Source organism: Artibeus jamaicensis, unplaced genomic scaffold, assembly GCF_021234435.1.
Source record: "Artibeus jamaicensis isolate MK-2021 breed Jamaican fruit bat unplaced genomic scaffold, CSHL_Jam_final contig_482, whole genome shotgun sequence".
NCBI lineage: Eukaryota > Metazoa > Chordata > Mammalia > Chiroptera > Phyllostomidae > Artibeus > Artibeus jamaicensis.
In genome coordinates this window covers 14,304,061-14,318,009 of record NW_026521857.1, presented here as the reverse complement: position 1 = coordinate 14,318,009, position 13,949 = coordinate 14,304,061, and positions in this window count along the sequence as shown.

Here is a 13,949-nt window from a genome sequence, read left to right as displayed (position 1 = left end):
AACAACTTCAGGCCTGGACATTAAAATATTACATACATGCTCCTCCAAGGTCTTTCCCATTCTCTAGAGCTGGAATTGCCTGCAACCCAACTTCAGCAATGCAGATGAGGAAACACCCAATAACAGAAAAACAGAATAGAAGAAACCTGGGTGCCTAAGTGGCCTGGAGCATTCTCCATGGACTATTACATGAGGGAAAAATAAACTTATCTTTTTAATAAAAGCCTCTGAATTTTGAGGATCTCCTTGTAAAGTAGTGTAACCTAACCCTAACATAACCATTTGTGATTCTGCACCATTACCTAGAAGTCCCTTTTGGAATGCAACTTTATCTCCACCTGGGTCAAATCTTGACTACTTCTCCTAAGTCTGTGATGACACACACACAGATGCACTTAGCAGGTGACTTCACCTACTTCAAAGATAGAATGGCAGCCTTCGGAAGAGAGTTCCTGTAATGCCCTGTCCTTAATTTCACAAACCTAATCTGCATTCAGTTTATCTTTTTGTCATCTCAGTGAAGCCTAGGTTTCCTTTGTACCTGTATTTTGCATCCCTTTCTGTCTTCTCAGGAACTTCCCTTTGTTAGTTATTTTTTCTCATCTATATCATCAATATTTTCCTGTGTTCCAGCTTTTCCCCATTCAATATATTTCTAGTGTAGCCATCATTGAAAACAGTATGGAGGTTTCTCAAAAAATTAAAAATAGAACTACCATTCATTCAGTAATTCCATTTCTGAGTATTTATCCAAAGAAAATGAAATTTCTTAATTTGAAGAGATACATGCACCCCTGTTTATTGCAGCAGTATTTACAATAGCCAAACTACAGAAGCAACCTAGTGTCCATCGATAGATGAACGGTAAAGATGTGTGTGTGTGCATACATATATACATGGTGGAATATTACTCAGATATAAACAAAAATGAAATCTTGCCATTTGCCACAATATGGATGGACCTAGAGGGTATTATGGTAAGTGAAGTCAGAGAAAGACAAATACTGTGTATGGCTTCATTTATATGTGCAACCTAAAAAACAAAGCAAATGAACAGAATAAAACAAGCAGACTTGTAGATAGGGGAAACAACTGGTAGTTAACAGAGGCAGGTTAACTACCTGAGAGGCAGGTGGAATAGGTAAAGGGGATTAAACAGTGCAAACTTTCAGATATAAATAAGTCATGGGGATGTAATGTATAGTATAGGGAATATAGTTAATAACTTCATTTGGAGACAGATGGTAACTAGACTTGGGCTGATCATTTCATAATGTACATAAATATTGAGTCATGGTGTATACCTGAAAGTAATAGGGTATTATATGCCAATTATACTTCAATTAAAAAAAAACACACACAACTTTAAAACATCCAAGTCTTTCCTAACCTAAAAAAGAAAAGTCTTTTTTCTCAGTCTCATATCCTCAGTCTAACTACTTATCTTGTCATGCACTTATTTACATGACCCAGATTCGTGAAAGAGTTCATTAAACTAGCCGCTTCTACTTCATTTCCCCTCTCCTCATGTGCCTTCAACAAGTCCCGTTTGGGGGTAGTTACTTATCTTATATCTCAGAATACCTCAGGAATAGTTTATGTCCTATAAATCCACCCTAGTTGTCAGTTGTCACTTTAGCCTGAGAAATATTCTACTGGTCATTCTAAACATTGATTTATAAGAGATGCATGCATGACAGATGAGACCATATTATTTTGTTTAGAGTATTTATTCTACTTTATTCTGATTCCATGGTTACCATGTAATCTTATAATTATAATGTATGTCCCACACAACTTTTTATTAGTAAAATGAGAATGTGGTAATGGGCTAGTATGACCATCTAAGTACATTTTTGTTGATAAGTTAGCATTTGAGTAAATATCAGTCTTTTGTGAACTGTTGCCATGAATCAGTTTTTCCAGATGATTCATGACTTTGTTACCTACAAAGCTGAGCAGCAAATCATTGGCCACAGAAGCTTTATGAGGTCATGCCATGACATGACTCTTCTGAGGGGCTGCCTTCAGTCTGAAGATATAGCCCTACAGCTTGATGTACCCGTGAAGTTTTTTTTAAGTGAGTAATAGGCAGCGTGAACACATTGTAACCTTACTCAGAATAAATAAAACAACTTTTTTATTGGCAGAGGGGAGGTATTGTTCTTAAATCTGTTCATCTCTCATGGGAAGACTAGATTTTTAAGACCTTGGAGACTCCAGATACATTTGTACTTACAGGATTAGAAGGAAAATCACAGAACAAAAGCAAAGTATAATTTAAAGGGAGAGGGAGTACTGACAAATTGTAAAAATAATACAGTGTAAACCAGGCCAAGCTGTCATCAGAAAGAGTTGGGTTAATAATTTTGAATCCTATTACCAGTAGCTGTGGTTATTTAACCAAGTAATAAATACTAACATGCGCCCATAGGACCAAGTCTAAAAGAAGCTAAGCCCAGTCTCAAGTAAGACAAACAGCAGCTATTAAGGGAGATGTTTAATCAAAGTGAAAAATATAAATACAGTAATGGAAATATCAAAATTTCATTTTACTTTGTCTCATAAAGTACACCATTGCCTCTATGAAGGCTTGAAGTTTACTTAGCAGATTAAGTTTCTAAAGCAAACAGAATGGTGATGAGCCTACTGAAAGAACCATGTGCTGCAATAAATACCTGGCTTTCTTGTGCAAAGCAGACATGTGGGGCTGCAGGAAAGTGACAGAAGTTGGGTAAAAGGCATTCTAACAGCCTTGGGTTCTGGGGTCCTAGTTTTGCTACTTATGGCTAAACTTCTAAGGAAAGTTTTGAACTACTTTTCCAGAGAACAATATTAAGAAGTTTCACTGAGACTTGGTGGAATATGATTCATGTATGAAATAAATGATGCTTATTGAATACCTTGTTCAGGAATAGTTGTACAAAAGTAAAGTAACTTAAGAAGTTATACTACTAAATGAAACCTGAGAGAAGAAGTGTGAGAGCATACACTTCAGTGAGGACTAAAGAACAGATAAATGATTTAACTGTAGGAGGTGCTGTAGGTCACCCCAATTGTGAGCAAGTTTTTCTTTTCTTCTTTTTATTTTTTAAAATATATTTTATTGATTATGCTGTTATAGTTGTCCCATTTTTTTCTCCCCTTTATGCTCCCCCACCAGCACCACCTCCCTTAGTTCATGTCCATGGGTCGTACATATAAGTTCTTTGGCTTCTCCATTTCCTATACTGTTCTTAATTACCCCCTGTCTGTTTTGTAACTGCCATTTATGCTTCTTATTCTCTGTACCTTATCCCCCATTCTCCCCACTCCACCTCCCCTTTGATAACCCTCCATGTGATCTCCATTTCTGTGATTCTGTTACTGTTAGTAACAAACAACTTTTAGTTGTTTGCTTAATTTGTTTCTGTTTCTGGTTTTTTTTTTGTTTTTGTTTTTTAGGTTTGGTTGTTAATAGCTGTGAGCTTGTTGTCATTTTACCGTTCATATTTTTATCTTCTTTTTCTTAGATAAGTCCCTTTAACATTTCATATAATAAAGGCTTGGTGATGATGAACTCTTTAATTTGACCTTATCTGCGAAGCAGTTTATCTGCCCTTTCATTCTAAGTGATAGATTTGCTGGATAGAGTAATCTTGGATGTAGGTCCTTGCCTTTCATGACTTGGAATACTTCTTTCCAGGCCCTTGCCTACAAGGTTTCTTTTAAGAAATCAGCTGACAGTCTGATGGGAACTCCTTTGTAGGTTATCTGTTTTCTTTTCTCTTGCTGCATCTAGGATTCTCTCCTTAATTTTAATCTTGGTTAACGTAATTATGATGTGCCTTGGTATGTTCCTCCTTGGGTCCAACTTCTTTGGGACTCTCTGAGCTTCCTGGACTTTCTGGAAGTCTGTTTCCTTTGCCAGATTAGGGAAGTTCTCCATTATGTGTTCAAATAAGTTTTCAATTTCTTGCTCTTCCTCTTCTTCTTCTGGCACCCCTATGATTCGAACATTGGATTTTAGTTGGGGCCACCAGCTTGGCAACTTGATCTGCTTTATTATTTCCCTGGGAGATTAAGCCATTGGTCTTTTTTTTTTACATTTTTTTTATTGATTATGCCATTACATTTGTTCTATTCCCCCGTTCCCCTCCCCCGTGCACAACCCTCCCCCACCATTCCCCCCTTTAGTTCATGAACACGTGTCTCAAGTTCTTTAGAGTCTGTATTTCCCCTACTATTCTTACCCTCCCCCTATCTATTTTCTATCTACCATCTATGCTACTTATTTTCTGTACCTTCTCCCCCCTTCTCCTTCTCCCACTCCCCTGTTGCTAATCCTCCATGTGATCTTCATTTCTATGGTTCACTCCTGATATAGCTGTCCTCTTAATTTGCTTTTGTTTTAGGTGTGGTTGTTGATAACTGTGAGTTTGCTGTCCTTTCACTGTTCATGTTTCTTTATCTTCTTTTTCTTAGATAAGTCCCTTTAACATTTCATATAATAAGGGCTTGGTGATGATGAACTCCTTGAATTTGACCTTATCTGAGAAGCACTTTATCTGTCCTTCCATTCTAAATGAAAGCTTTGCTGGGTAGAGCAATCTTGGTTGTAGGTCTTTGGTTTTCATGACTTGGAATACCTCTTTCCAGCCCCTTCTTGCCTGTAAGGTATCTTTTGAGAAATCCACTGACAGTCTGATGGGGACTCCTTTGTAGGTGACTGTCCCCTTAGCTGTTGCTGCTTCTAGGATTCTCTCCTTCATTTTAATCTTGGCTAATGTAATTATGATGTGCCTTGGTGTGTTCCTTCTTGGGTCCAACTTCTTTGGGACTCTCTGAGCTTCCTGGATTTCCTGGAAGTCTATTTCCTTTGCCAGCTTGGGGAAATTCTCCTTTATTATTTGTTCAAATAAGTTTTCCACTGGTGGCTGTGCCTTTCCCCCTTCTGGACCCCTATAATTCGGATGTTGGAGCGTTTAAAGATGTCCTGGAGGTTCCTAAGACTCTCCTCATTTCTTTGAATTCTTGCTTCTTGACTCTTTTCTGTTTGGCCATTATTTGCTTTCTTCTGGTCCACTCCATTGATTTGAGTCCCAGTTTCCTTTTCATTGCTATTGGTGTCCTGTGCAATTCCATTCATTTCAATTAGTTTCGCCTTCATATATTTGTCTAATTTGTGGCTGTAATCAACCAGTTCTGTGAGGATCCTGATGACCAGTGTTTTAAACTGTGCGTCTGAGAGTTTTGCTATTTCTTCATCGCTTAAATCTATAGGCTCTGGGGCTTTGAGATTTTCTTGCAACATTTTTGGTCTGTTCGGGCCCTTTAAGTGTGAGAAGCAGCGCCTTGGACTCCCAGGTCGCTGGGTTGTGACGCTGTATGTGGGGGCGTGGTCAGAGCAGCGAAATGGCGACCCCCTCTGCTGTTTCTCCCAGCTGGGTGAGGATCAGCGCCTTAGGTGGTTCACCTGGGCCGGGCCACTCAGAGTCGCTGGGTTATGACGCTGTATGTGGAGGTGGGGTCAGAGCAGGGAAATGGCGGTGCCCTCCACTGCCACTTGCCTCTGGGACCCGTCGGGCCCCGGTCCAACCGCCCACTCCCTCGTCTGTCCACCCGCGCACAAATGCGCAACCAGAGTCAACACGCAGCCCCGCTGCCCTGCTGTCTCCCCTGCGGTTGCTCGCCTGGTCGCTCGCTTGGTCGCTCACTAGGTCCAACCCTGCGCCTGGATTCCGCGCGTCTGGATTCCGCGCCTGAGTCCCTCTGACCGAGGTTTCCTGTGCAACCCGGCTTCACCAGCCGCTGGTTTCGCCCCTTACCGGTCAGGCTGAAGACTTTGTTGTTAACGGACTTCCGAAAAGTTCAATTTTTCGTGTTCTGGCTGTGTTTTCTGTTGCTAATATTTGGTTGTCTCTAAACTTGGTTATGTGAGAAGGCACGGCACATCCACCTATGCCTCCATCTTGGCGGAAGTCCTCATTTTTTTTTTGAATTTTTGTTTCTTCCTTCTTTTCTGTTTGGTCATTTTTTCCTTCCTTCTGGTCTACTCCCTTGATTTGAGTCCCAGTCTCCTTTCCATTACTATTGGTTTCCCGCGCATTACCATTCATTTCAATTAGTTTAGCTTTCATATGTTTCTCTAATTTGTGACTAAAATCAACCAGTTCTGTGAGGATCCTGATCACCAGTGTTTTGAACTGTGCATCTGAAAGTTTGGCTATTTCTTCATCATTTAGATTTATTGGCTCTGGGGCTCTGAGTTATTCTTGAGCCATTTTTGGTCTGTTTGCGTCCGTTAAGTATGAGGAGCGGAACCTTAGTTGTTTACCAGGGCGGGGCCACCCAGGTCGCTGAGTTGTGATGCTGTATGTGGGGGCAGGGTCAGAGAGGGAATAATGGTGGTCCTCTCTGCTCGCCCAGTCTGTCCCACTGCTCACCCCCGCCTGTTTATCTGAGTGGAAATGTGCGAGCCTGCCGCCCTGCGCTGTGCAGTCTCAATGCTTGCCTTTTCACTGGTTTATCTGCATGCAAATGCTCGACCAACCGCAGGCAGACAGCCGCGCCTCTTCCCTGTGTCTGCCCGTAGCTAGTCCACACCTGGTGTCCGTGCCGTAGGCTGCTAGCGCACCACCCGGTCGGGGATCTTTTTGGCCAACCCGCCCCACTGCTGGCTTCGCCCCTCTTACCGGTTTAGCTGAGCATTTGGTTGTTTTGGGACTCCGTATTGTCGATTTTCTGTGTGGTTTGGTTGTGTTTATTGTTGTTAAAACTTTATTGTTTTTAGATTTGGTCGTACGTGGATGCTAGGTGTTTCCACCTATGCCTCCATCTTGGCGGAAGTCCTCCCATTGGTCTTCAATGACCTGGGCTTTTAGGAAAGAACTGCTTTATAGAACTGCTGATATCTCCTGAGCATTTCTTTTCCTCCTGATGTTAAATGTCCTTTCCAAATAGCTCTGGCATGTACTACTGTGAATGCATATTTGGAACCCATGTAAGATGTTGACTTTATTACCTTTTCCTTTTACCTATCTGGTCAGGGCCAGTAGTTCAGCCTTCTGGACTGAAGTACCTGTCAGTAGGCCTCAGCTTCCAAGGTTTCCTGGAGAGACACTACACATATCCTGCTTCCCGGTTTCCTGTGTCCATGAAGCTGCTTCTGTCAGTGAACATCTCTAGATTAGCATTCTTTAGCACAAGTCTGTTAGGTCATTCTTTAGCACAAGATCAGCATTCTTTAACAAAAGTCTGTTTGGCTAGAAGGTCCTTGTTCACTTATTTGAATACAGTCGTGTTTGGGTCCCTCTGGCACGGTGTGGAGGCAGTGTGGTTGGGCGTAGAGTAGAGACAGAGTCCTGAGAGTGATATTCGGATTGTCTAAAAGGGTTGCCTGGTATTTTCCCAGTTGACCAGAGGTCAGGCAGTATCCTCCCTTTTGTTCTGGTAAGGGCATCACACAGTGTGGGGTATGTACTATGGGGGGGCGGTCCCAGGATGGACTCAGTCTCCTGTAGAGGGGACAGCTGTGGTCCTCAGACATACTGGCCAAGCCTGAGCTACCATGTCTGGCTGTTTTGAGAAGTAGGACACTGGTCTTTTAATATTTCCTAGATTTTGGGTCAAAATCCCCAGTCCCATTCCTTGTCCTTCATGTACAAACAGGTCAAATGGCTTTCTTAAGTCCAGGAGGCCTAGGTCTGAGTCCATTAGTAACTTTTCCTTAATAGTCTGGAAGGTTTTTTGCCATTCCCCAGTCCAAATCAGAGGTTCTTGAACTGTTCCTTTCAGTTGCTCATTTAATGGTTTTCAATGAAACCGAAGTTTGGAATCCAGATTTCACGAAAGCCAGCCATTCCTAGGAATCCCCTTAACTGTCAGCAGACGGTGGGCATTTCTGCCCTAGCTGAGCCTTCTCTTCCTTCTGGGACCAAGTTTCTTTGTCCTTGAAAAGGTTCAAATCCCATATATTACACAGAGGGTTTGGATATTTTGTCTTTCTTTTGGGAGATTTTATGTCCCTGTTCAGCCAGGAAGTTTTAAGTTACAGTGGTATTTTTGTCAGAAACCTCTTTGCTGAGCCTGGTGAAATGTCATCAATGTATTGGATCAGTGCCCTAATACCTAGCTGAAGTTTCCCTAAATCTTTGGCTAAACTCTCTCAAAACAGGGTAGGGGAGTTTTTGAACCCCTGAGGAAGAACAGTCCAGCAATTCTGTGTGTGTGTGTGTGTGTGTGTGTGTGTGTGTGTGAGAGAGAGAGAGAGAGAGAGACATACACATTTGTCGTTCTGTTACCGAGCAAACCAGGGCTCAGCTACTTGGTGCCTTCATTCTACGTGACCCAGCGATTTGTGTTGAAGAAACCAGGTTTTTATTAATAGGGCCCCAACTTTGAGAGTGAGGCTGAGAGCACTGCTGCTCAGAGCCCTCCTCTCCCATGAGACCCAGAAGTTCCGTTCCCTTGGACCCCAAAAGGCTACAAGCCAAAATCATGCCCAGAAGTTCCCCATCTCCTTAAGCTGGCTGTGCAAACAGATCTCCATCTTCTCTGAATGATGCGCTTGTGGGTTTCAGAGTCTCCATCCTCCTGCAGCAGCTCTCTCCTTCAGGATCTGGGGTGTGCTGCTCTCTGCCTCCACGTAATGGTTCAGGAAACCATGTGCCATTTTATATGATCTGAGCATGGGACCCTCCTTGCAGGAGTGGGCTCCCATCCTCTGTGGGGAAGAGAGCCAGAAGCCCAGAACACCCAAATACCAAAAACCCAGAGAGAAAGAGAGAGAGTGTGCTTAAATGTCGAGGTGGGCCCTGCATCTCCTGGTCCCATGCGGGTTCTTGTCCATGTGGGGAGCAAGGCCATAAGGCCAGATTGTCCAAATGCCAAAATCCCAGAGGGAGAGAGAGCTTACACCAAGCTCTGAAGTCCTGTCTTAAGAGTGACTTCTCCATATGTTCTTCAGAGAGGCAGAAGTCTACAGCTCAGCATTCCCAGCCACAGTTCAGCTCCAAGCATCTCTCGTGAGTCTGGGTAGCTAGGCAGGTCCCCACACTTCCATCAGCTCTGCCCCCCGCCTTCTCCAGGCAGACAGACCTCATAGCTCTCCTATCCCTTCTGACCTTCAGCCTGTCCTAATTCAAACACCTGGCTCAGAACTTCCTACGTGACCTCACATCCGGCCCTTCCTATGGTGTGTTAGTGTCCATCATTTTTGTCAGTTTCCCAATGTCTTCAACCATCTTTTGGCTTCCATCTTTAGTCCGGGCAAGAGTTCCCAACAACGCATGGCATAGGGGTGGGTATCCCTCCTTGCCCCCTCCATGTCACAAGTCACTTCACATTCTTACTTATATAATTCACCCTGGGCAGCAGCTTTCTTTCCTTTAGGAAGTCACAGCTGTTATCTTTGTTATGTAATGTACCTTAAATGCCGTACCATTCACCCTCCCTGCCAAAGGTCATTTTGACATTCAGGTTAGTTAATAAATCCTGTCCTAAAAGTGGCGCGGGATGTTGTAGGCATATATAAGAAGCTATGCTTAAGGTTGGTTTTCCCCATTTGGCAGTCTAATGGCCGGAAGAGCAGCCAAGTATCTCCCGACACTAGTCACAAGCATTTTTTCAGAGACCTCCGTCAGTGTAGTATTTAGTACAGAACATGTGGCTCCAGTGTTGATGAAAAAGTCAGTTAATTTCTTTCCTGCTGTTAAAGTGACTTGGGGTTTCATGTGGATGATGAGGAAGGAGTCACCTTGGTTAAACGGAGCCCCTGGGCCCCGTCACTTGTCATTCTTGGAGAGCTGGGCATCTGTGATGCTCTTTGCCTGTTCCCATCTTGTCCCTGATTCAGGTGTGGATGGTCTCTTTCCCAGTAGGAGCGCTGTCCAGGGCCTACCTTCCGAGTCTGTAGGGGCTGATCCCTTGTTCCCCGGGGGCCTTAGCCTGTTTGTTATCTTCTTAGGCCCTCCAAAGGTCAGCACAGTATCCTGGAGGCCGGCCTGTTGACTCGTTTTCCTTTGTTTCCGTTCCTCTGAGGCCTGGTCTCTGCTATTGAATATCTTAGAAGCAAATTCTACTAGCCATGACATGGGCATTCCAAAGTCACTCTCAACCTCCTGAAGCCTTTTCTGAATGTCAGGAGCATTTTGTGCAATGAAAGTCATGTTCACAACCTTCAAATTTTCAGTATATTGGCGAGAGGTCTCAAAGATCCATTTTAAGAATTCTGAAGGATTCTCATCTGTGGTGGTTTTAGCTGCCAGACTTTATTGAAACTCCTATTTGTACACTCCCTTTCTTTTTCTTTTTTGTCATATATAAATATTTTTATTTTTATATATGTACACTCCCTTTCTTAATCACACTAGGATATATTCTTGGTAATGCTCAAGTTTGGCCAGATCTCCATTATAGACATTCCATTGTGGATTGGCAGTGGGGATGGCTAGTGAGGCCTCTGTCCTAGGTTCTGGGGTGGAGTGTCTTATTGTGAAGGCAATTAACCTCTTCTCTGGCCTTATGTAAGACAACCACTCCTTCCTCAGCCATGAGGAAGGTATTAAACAAATGTTGGATGTCTATCCAGTTAGGGTTATGGGAGGTGAAGGCTTCCTGTCTGTCTTATATCCTCCCTATAAGCAGGCATAATATTCTTCCAATTAAAAAGGTCAGCAGCCGTAAAGGAAATGTACATCCAGATCATCCTTGCTGGTTGTCCATTGACATCAAGTCCTTGTATCGGCATTGTCTTAATGGGAACTGCCCTGTCCAGAGTGGAGCAAACTCCTGACCAAATTTAGTACTCCTTTGGGTATGAGTGGAGAGGCCATTTCCAGGGCCAGTAGAGACCCTCCTCTGGCTGGAGGTTGTGGGGAGGAGCTGCAGTTTCATTCCCACCATGGTGGTGGAGCAGGGGCAGCAGCAGGGACATTACACCATAGTAAGAATGAATCATCTTCACTCTCTGGTGATTCTAGTGGAACTGGCCTAACAGGCTATTTGCTGTACTATAATTTTACATTACATTTCAGCAGGCTTATTCTGATATAAAAGCATAAATGCTTCTACAGAAGGGATTCCATCCCTTTTTTCCTGTTTTACAAAATATTAAGTTGGCCAAAAAGTTCATCTGGTTTTTTCCATACTGTGGCTCTAGTAGTGCTTAGTTGTCTTTAACTTCATTCAAAACAATTTTGTTAGATTGTATTGTGACAGCTGTCATATCAATGTGCATTAAAAAACTTATCAAAACTGGTAATTTTTGTGTAGTCATTTTAGTATTCAAGGTGAAAGAAAATAAGCAACATTTTTGGCATGTTATGCTTTATTATTTCAAGAAAGGTAAAAATGCAACAGACACCAAGATTTGCGTGGTGTAGGGAGAAGGTGCTGTGACTGACGGAAGGTGTCAAAGTGGTTTGTGAAGTTTTGTGCTGGAGATTTCTTGCTGGACCATGCTCTGCAGTTGGGTAGACCAGTTGAAGTTGACAGCGATCAAATGGAGACATTAACTGAGAACAATCAATGTTATACCATATGGGAGACAGCTGACATACTCAAAATTTCCAAATCACCAAAGTTCTTGGTGAAAATGAAAAATGTGGCTTTTATTTTACAGGAAAAAAAACCACACAAACTTTTTGGCCAACCCAATAATTCAAATTGCAGGATGTTAGTGTAATTTAAGGACCCCTTTTCTGGCCAGTGTTTTCCTGATCCTAAATTTTACTGTGGCCATGCCACACTGTTAAGAAAGGGCATTCTGTTTTTCTTCATTGGTTCATAGCCGAACATGGCCCAGTTTTGTAAGATGCACCCAGGAAGCTGGATTGGGGGACTGGGTTAGATGTAAGGTTTTTTCTCAAAATTACCTTCCACGGACCTTCTACCACTTCTTTAGTCCTTCTTAGTTTTATACTTTTCTGTCTGTCCAGAGTTTACCAGTCTGAACAGACAGAAGTTTTTAGGACTGAACCACTATCCTTGGTTCCTTCAAAACTGTATTTTCAAACCTTACATCCTTCTAAAGTCTGTCCAGTGACAGATGAGACAGCAGTCCAGACCGGGTGGCTGTTGGGCAGGTCCTGACTGCCGTCTGCTGCTGCCATGGGGGTGCTGGCTCTCTGTCTAGGGAGAAGGCCAGCGCTCAGAGGGGCCTGTTATATCTGTATCTTTATACCTAGACACATATACAGATATAGATATATATATATATAGGTATATATAGAGGAGAAAGAAGAGAGAGGTATGATTTCTAGAACTAGGATTTAAAGCTAAATTTAATCAAAGTCATAAGGACCCTCAGTTTCATTGGGACCCTATTTTAAGATCTTATGTGGGAAAAAGTTCATGTTTATTTGATTTTTATATTAGTTTTCTATTGCCAGAAGCTATCACAAATTTGTTATAGAGGCTTAAAACAGCACCCATTTATTATCTTACATTTCTTTAGGTCAAAGTCTGACACGAGTGGCAAGATTCTCTGTTCTCAGGGTCTTATGTTGCCAAAATCCAAGTGTTGGTGGGGCTATGATCTTCTCTGGGGGGGTTGGAGAGGAATTTACTTCCAGGCTCATTCAGGTTGTGCACATTCTCTAGAGTTGGAGGGATACATTGGCAAGTGGGCAGGAGAAACTTTCCCTCAAAGGATTCGTTGCTATCGTCTTTTTAACTGCTATTTTATTCTGTCAAAGGTGATTTATTTTTAATAATTATAGGCAAATATTTTATTTTCCCCAATTTTAAAATTTAATTTTGCTGCCAGAGCACACTGAAAAAACTTTAGGACATCAGACAAGGTAGGGTTTTGTTTTGTTTTGTTTTTCCTAAAAATTTAGTTATTTTTTTTTCCCCCTAAAGTTCTTTCCTCCTCAGAAATGCATTTTAGGATCCACATACTTGGAATCTAAGTAGCCACCAGAGGGCGCCAGCCACTTACACAATAACTAAGTAATGGTTCTCACCCCAAGCCAGTCACCCCTTTCTCTCTTCTGAACTATTTCTAATCAGAGCAGCCATATGTTCTTGGTAAAAGCCTTAATAAATTTGTCTATATTGTCTCTGCTTTGTGATTTGAAGTGATATATAAACATGAAACCAGAGCTATCTATGGCCACACATATTTCTCCCCAGCATAAAAATTGCTTGTGTGATCATTATAGGGCAAAAAAAAACAGTTTGAAGTAACATTCTTTTTCAGCTTTTCTGCCCCTCTGCCATGATTTTGTTTTGTTTTGTGCACCTGTGAGAGTTTATCTTTTTTTATTGTTCAACAGAATGACTGTAATTACATTAACGACTTTAAAGTGATCAGATTTCTCTTTTCCCCCTCTTCTCTGTTTCTGGTTTTCTACCTTCTCTCCCTTTCCTCCTTCATATATTCCCAAGCATATTTTTCCTTTTTATATTACTATTTTGAAATATTTTACTCCTGAAAGCAATATTACAAGAAATGGGGAGGCCATGCTATATAAAACCTAGGAGTTAAGAAAAGCCTAACATAAGAGTCAAGTGAAGCCAGATCTGCCTGCTCAGCCTAACCCTCCTTTGGTACTGGTCTTCCACAGCAGCTGCAGGGTGTGTGGTTCTTCATGAAGGGATAGAAAGAGATCTCTCCTAGTCTTCCTAGAGGGGAAGAGTAGGCAAGACGGGTGGTTCTGAAGCATTTGGGAACCTGGTTCACAATGCACAGTGCTACCTGAACAAGACAAAATTTATTACTGCTGTAGAAAAAGATAAAAGAGTCTGTATACTCAAGCAAAAGAGTTGCCACATTAAGGAGACCAAAAATCCATTTTAATCATTGTTTATTCTTGAAACAATGTTTCAAAGAAAGCTTTGTGACTCCCTCAAATGTCCCTAAACACCCTTTTAGCTGTATAATCCACTACAGCTTTTCATCCCTGAAGTATTTAAATCCTTGTGAAATTAAAAGCTCTTCATGTTTATAGTCATTTATTTTTTTA